At 35.0% G+C, this 7,329-nt stretch overlaps 1 pseudogene; it reads left to right on the top strand.

Moving 5' to 3' along the window:
• The first annotated feature begins 6,464 nt into the window (after positions 1-6,464).
• LOC110205046 (biogenesis of lysosome-related organelles complex 1 subunit 2 pseudogene) lies at positions 6,465-6,806 on the top strand (annotated as a pseudogene).
• Positions 6,807-7,329: the final 523 nt, after the last annotated feature.

The raw sequence follows: 7,329 nt of genomic DNA, 5'->3' as shown, positions 1-7,329 counted from the left end.
TTTTTTCCCTTTTATTCATTTTCAACATGCATTTCATACTTCGATTTTTTTTGCTGTAGGTGTTATTTTGGAATAAAAATTTAGAATGTGGTTGAATTTTTAATTTTCAATGTAACTGTAATCTTAACCTAAGCTCTTCTCATCAAAATACAGAAATATCTGTTGCTCCTAATTTTCAGAGCTATTAATTACACTAGGAGGGTAATGTTAGATCATCTGGCCAAAACATATTCAATAATACAGATATGACACTGTTCTAAAGGGTACAAACATCAAGTTTTTCCATGGCAAGAAAAATAACTTGTTCTCAGGAGATCTGAGATGGAATGTGGGATCTCTCCCTCACTTCAGAAAGTCCCCTCCTTTTTCTAAACTTCAGAATCTTTAGCTATAGAAAAAGCACAGTAGTACTTGAGCTATGTCCCTCACAGTATCCTTGGGAAGATTCAGTGAAAAAAAGAATGTAAAGGCTTTATAGCCACAGGATTAGATAGATAGATAGATAGATAGATAGATAGATAGATAGATAGACAGACAGACAGACAGATAGATAGATAGATAGACAGATACATACATAGATACATACATATATATATATATATATATACATAGATACATAGAGATGTATCTGTTATCTACAATTAAGTAAATTAAATATATATCAACAGCAGTAACTATTAAATACACTTTAAGGGAAGACAAAACATTTGGTGAATGCATATCTGTTCAGAAGGTAATCATTAAATTTACTAGATGATGTGAGCCAGAATACCACAGATATTTATGAGAACTTTAGGTACCTCCAAGTTCAGTGGGGGTATTTTAGGTAATTTTAATGATGTTGATATGGTTCAAGTCCTCATTACAGGGGTTACTTTATATTAACAGATAATGCAGGTATCATAAGTCAATTAGCAACTATTTAATTAAGACACACTAGTAAAGTAACTCAAAAGAAATCAAACAGGCCAGAGAATATTTTTAGCACCATTTCTCCTAATCACAAATTTGGTGCAATCTTCTATAGCTGCTATTGGTTAAATAAGTTTGGAAGTTCAAGTTGAAGACGGTTCAGTGTATAGAACACTGAGCTGGAGTCAGAAAGACCTAAGTTCAAATCAAACCTCAGATATTTCCTATCTATGTGATGTTGGGCAAATATATAACATTAAAAGGGGGATAGTAATAGCACTAACCTCCCAGAGGTGCTGAGAGGATCAAATGGGAGGATAAATGATTCTTAAAGGATTTAGCACAGTGCCTGACACATAGTAAGCTCTATAGTTCAGAGGTGGGGAACCTGAGGCCTTGAGGCCACATGTGGCCCTCCAGGTCCTCAGGTGTGGCCCTTTGATTGAATCTGAACTTCACAGAACAAATTCCCTTAATAAAAGGATTTGTTCTATAAAAATTGGACTCGGTCAAAAGGCTCCATCCCAATGAAAATGTTATCATCATCATCATCATCATCATCATCATCATCATCGTTTCACGTGAGTCTGGAGAAAAAAGGTATACATTTGCATGGATAAACAGGATGCTGAAGCCATCCATATTATCTTATATCTAATTAGCATTGTCTTCACAGTCAAATCAGAGATACAGGTCTATGACTTTGGTGCAGATTCACCTGCTTAGGCTGAGGAGTTCCATTTCTTTTCCATGATAGCAATCCCTAGCACTCCTTCCCTTCAACAATTCTGAAATATTGCAGTAAATGTGGGCTGTACAGTATAATCCTTTGCTCAGGGAACCAGATTCTAAGCCTCACATCTCCCCAGGTGTCATACTTCTCTAGACACTATGTCACTCTAGCTCTCTGCCACCATCAAGCCTCCTCTGCAACACTATCTTCTTCTGATCAAACAACTTGGTGGATTCCCAGCATCCAGTTTAAGGTTGCACAAGATTCTAACTTTCTTGAACTTTTCCTTCAAAATACCTTGTTCATTATTGCTATAAAACAGGGCAGGAGTCCTCCTGACATGCACCTATTATAGAAATAAGGGATAACTACCACTTATTCTCAATCACAACTGAGGAAGTTTATATTGAAGAATAAAGAATTCAGACTACATATTTAGGGGAAAAAAACTTCTGCAGTGTGTGATTACTAAATAATACAATGAGTTATAGAAAAATAAAAAAACTATTTATATAGTCAGTTAATTCAATTAATTCAAAAATGTAGTGCAACTCAAAAATCTTATATCTAGTGTCCATTTTGTGCAAGACACTGGAGATATAAGATAAAATGTAAAACAGGCTCTGCCATCACTGGACTTGGAGTCAGGAAGAAATGTTCAAATCTTAATTCAAATAATTCCAAGTTATCTGGCCATGGTCAAGTCACTTAAGCTCTCTCTGCCTCAGTTTCCTCACCTATACAATGAGGAACACAATAACTCCTAATTGACAAGGTTATTGTGTGGATTAAATGAGTTAACAGGTGCAAAGTACCTTGCAAACCTAAGCTAGCTGTGATTATAAAAATAATAGTAATTATCATTATTCTGCTTGGGGGATATTCCATGAAAATAGATTTGTAAATATAAGGTCATTTGAGGAGGGAGGGAGCTAAGTGATAGTAATGACTTCCCATAGGAGGTGGCCCCTGAGTTTATTTACAAAGGAAGTCAAGAATGATTGGAGGCAGAATAGAAGGATGTGTGTATTCTTATCTGTCCAAAGCAAGAGATGGAAGGCTGAGTTCTGGAACAGAAAATATTACAGGTAAACCAGAAAACAGAATAAAATGGTTTGCTCTGCTGTTGCTTAAAATATTTCAGGGATGCTTCCTGGGTAGAGATAATAGATCATGTTTCCATTGCCCTTACTCTGCGAGTTAAGAAGTCTAAGTAGTAGTATTCCCACTACACAGATGAGGAAACAAGCTTATATAGGTGAGGAGATTGTCCCCACGGCAATCTAAATTTCATTTAAACTAGGAAGAAAATGTTTGATCAAAAGCTTACTTGTCTGATAATGCTGGCTTTAACCTGCAAATAAAGGAAAAAATGGAGAAAAATTCCCAGAAAGTAAAATGATAAAATTATATGCTACCTAGGACCTAAAACAAAGAATAATGATAGAATAGGTACCTGATAATTCCCAGGAGAAGATAAATGAGAAAAAATATGTGGGAAATGTTCTTACACACCAATTCCATTTGATTCAATCCAGGTCACCAAATATTTACTAAGTGCTTACTACTGTGTGCACTGCATTGTTCCAGATCCTTGGAATACAGATACAAGGAACAAGATGCTCTCCTCTCTTGAGGAGCTGACAATTGAGAACTGAGGAATTAGAAAAATATGTGGATAATCATATTTAAAACTTCAGTAGTTCTCTTCTCTTACTGATATGTGGGAACCAAATGATTTCATCCACATCATTTAAATGATACTATTCTTGTCCATGTCTTCCCATAATTCCTCCATTGTGTGCTTTCTCTTAACTTTTTAATATTGAGGTCCCAGTGAAATGGCCACATTGTCCATCGATTACCCCTTTTCTCACTATGTGAAAAAGCCCCCTCCTTGTCATAAGATACATTTTTATGTCACTTATAGTTGTCACATATTAACGCAGGTTACACATAAACTGCAGATATTTACATGTATGTATATATGTATGTGTGTGTGTGTGCGTATGTGTGTGTACAGAGAGACAAAAAGAGAGAAAAGAAAGAGGAAAGAAGGGGAAATTATATAGGCCTCCCTCTATAAATTAGAATTTTTTATTTCCTTTTCTATTTATATGTTATATCCCATAGTAGAGTACCATTTTCTTGATGGCACAAATTACATTATTTGTTTTTATTTTGAAATATCCGGCTAAAAAAGAGATCTTTTCACAGAGTTGGTTATAAGTAATTACTTAGTAAATTATTCTTTGAATTGAATTGAATTGATTATATGACTGACTGAATGCCTTCCTAATACCCATCACAAAACTGACATAGAGGCAAGCTATAAGAGAGACAGGGGATTTGAACTGCTCATCTATCTGTGGAAGACAAATGCCACTGAAAGTCAAGGCTTGCTGACAGTTTAATCCTTCAGAATGTGTAGTAAGCAATGAAAGAATGACAACTCTGAATTTAATTCTGACTTTTTGGCAAAGTGGAAGAGACAGGAAGGTTGGAATAAAGAGACAACGTCATATTAGAATTCTTAATAATCAAGGAAGAAAAATGGAACAGTCAGATGTTTTCCATAGACTTTGGGAAAAGTTTCTCCAAACTTCAGAAAATCTAAAAGAGAAGATGGCTCAGAAAGGATCAATATGTGTCAGAAATGAAATTCTGACAGTACAATTGAAAATAATCACAATAAAGAAGAAAAGGAAGAGGAGTCTGTGGGACTTGAAGTGACTATGGGGAGCTCTCTGATGGACTCAGATTTTGAATAATAGAAGAAATTGAATATTTGAAGAACACAAAATCGTTAGATCATATCAAAACAATAATGTTATGAATAAGCAATGGTAGGACAACAGAGGAAGGAAAGAAGGAAGGAAGAAAGGTAGGAAGAGGCAAAGGAAGGAAAGAAGGAAGGGATGGTTGAGGGAAGGAAGAGAAAAATGGAGGGACAGAGGGAGGAAAGGAAGAGGAGAAATGGAAGGAAGGAGGGAAGAAAGGAAGGAAGAAAGGTAAGAAGGAAGGAATGAAGGAAGGGCTTTTCCTTTTTCTTTGATCTCTTTGGTATACAGGCCTAATAGTGGTATCTTCCTGTCAAAGGGTATGCATAGTTTTATAGCCCTTTGGGCATAGTTCAAAAATGTTCTCCAGCTTGTTCGGATCAGTTCACAATTCCATTAAGAGGGCATTAGTGTCCAAATTTTTCTATAGCCCTTCCAGTATTTACTATTTTCCTTTTTCTGTCATATTCCAATCTGATAGGTGTGAGTGGTACCTCAGAATTACTTTAATTTGCAATTCTCTATTCAATAACGATTTTGAGCATTTTTATATTACTATAGATAGCTTTGAATTCCTCTCCTGAAAAATGTCTTTTCATATCCTTTGACCATTTATCAGTTAAGGAGGATTACTCATATTTTCTTTTCTTATTACAAATTTATTTTATTTTCAATTCACAGAGCAAAACAAGCATTTCCATAGCATGGTACAATAAAAAAGATGGTGGTACATGAAACTGCAAATCTACCACATACAACTTGCTATTCCCCACAAATATACAACAAAGTTATGTGAATTTCTTTTTTTCCTTTTTTTCTTCCCTCCCTCCTTCCCTAGAGATGGCTACCATTAGATGTAAATATGAAGAGATAGATAGATAGATATAGATCAATATATTTATATATACATACAGATATTCATACACACATTTATATATGTATGTATGTATATGTATGTAAATTATTCTATGTATACTTCTACTTATCAGTTCTTTTTTCATTGTATATAGCATCTTTTTTCATATGACTTTTATTTTTAAATAAATAAAACAAATTTATTTTCATCATAGCAATCAGTTTAAAGGTTTCTTTCACTGTTTTTGCTCTCTTTGGTTTAGTTATCAGAACCGTATTTGTGGCACAGAGGTCATTTGGCAGTACTCCTTTGTTTTCTCAACTAATTTAAATGGTATTAAAATTAATTGTTATTTAAATGTTTGGTAGAATTCACTTGTCCTGGAAATTTTTTTTTCTTAGGGAGCTCATTTATAGCTTGTTTAATTTCTTTTCTTAAGATAGGCTTATTTAAGTATTCTATTTTCCCTTCTGTTAGTCTGGGAAGTTTATATTTTTGTAAATATTCATTCATTTCGCATACGTTGTCAGTTTTTATTAGCATATAATTAGGCAAAACATTTTTCTTCATTGTTGCTGTATTCACTTTTCTCATTCTTGGTACAGGTAATTCGGTTTTCTCCTTTCTTTTTAAAAATCAAATTAACCAATGGTTTATCTATTTATTGATTTTTTTCATTAAATCAGCTCCTAGGTCTATTAGTTTGGTTTTTTTTTACTTTCAATTTTATTAATCTCTCCTTTGAATTTTTAGCTTTCCATTTCAGTGTTCAATTGGGTATTTTTCATTTTCTATTTTATAGTTGTTTTTTTTAATTGCATGCCCTATTCATTGATCTTTCTTTTCTCTATTGTATTGATGTAAATGCATTAGAAATATAAATTTTTCCCTAAGTTCTGCTTTGGCTGTATCTCAAAAATGTCAATTGTTATCTCCTTGTGATCATTCCTTTCCATGAGCAAAATTTTTTTCAAATTTAAGAACAAAAATTCTTAAAACATCCCTTTAAGAATTTGGGTGCTTTTGCCCCTTACCTCCTTCTCCGACTCTTCACCCTTCCATTTTTCTCCTCTTACACCCCTTCCTCTCCCCCTTCCCCTGCCTTCCCTTACCCCCTTCCCCATACCCATCCTTCCCTCCATCTTTTCTCCTTCTTCCCTTTCATGGCCTAGACGATGTCGTGATGGAGACAGCCGAGGCAGACATCACCGGGCTGTGCCAGGACATATTCTCCAAAATGGCCATGTACCTAACAGGAGAACTGACAGCCACCAGTGAAAATTATAAACTTCTGGAAAATATGAACAAAATGACTAGCTTGAAGTATCTAGAAATGAAAGATATTGCAGTAAACACAAGTAGAAACCTAAAGGATTTAAGCCAGAAATTTGCAGCCCTTCAGCCTTATCTGGATCAGATTACTTTAACTGAGCAGCAAGTAGCAGGTCTTGAGCAGGCAGCTTACAAGTTGGATGCATATTCAAAGAAACTAGAAGCAAAGTACAAGAAGTTAGAGAGGCAATGAAAGAATTCATTAGCACAAAGACTTTAATTACATAAATAAGAGCTGAAATAAGTGGGATGGAACTTATCACTATACTTCAGTTCCTAAAAGGAAGAGGTGTTGCTGATCCAAGGAGAATCCCAGTCATCACCTCTGGTTGGATGTGTAACTTTGGCCACCTCTTGAGGTTCCCTAAACCTGTAGCTCCTGGAACCTCAGTGTGCTTCATTGTGTGCCCTGGACCAAGGCTCAGAAATCAAGATCAACCAACCCCACCTGGAGAAGACACAGGAGAGGCTCTCATCTCCTGGTCTCCTCCTTTCTTCCCCTAGGACTTCCCCCTACCCCCTTCATAACGTGTTCTTCAATTTAAATAATAAATGCCAACTTATGGCAAAAAAAAAAGAATTTGGGTGCTTTTACATTTGGTATTTATATTTAATATCAATATTACTTCATTGTCTCTGGTAGTTTTTAGCAAGACATAATTTCCCTGCTTTTCTCTTTTAATTAGGTCTATTTTTGTTTTTGTTTTGTCTGAGAT

The sequence above is a fragment of the Phascolarctos cinereus genome, unplaced genomic scaffold (genome assembly GCF_003287225.1).
Source record: "Phascolarctos cinereus isolate Bilbo 61053 unplaced genomic scaffold, phaCin_HiC Scaffold_4;HRSCAF=312, whole genome shotgun sequence".
In the NCBI taxonomy this organism is placed as follows: domain Eukaryota; kingdom Metazoa; phylum Chordata; class Mammalia; order Diprotodontia; family Phascolarctidae; genus Phascolarctos; species Phascolarctos cinereus.
This window is presented reverse-complemented; position numbering and strand designations above follow the sequence as displayed.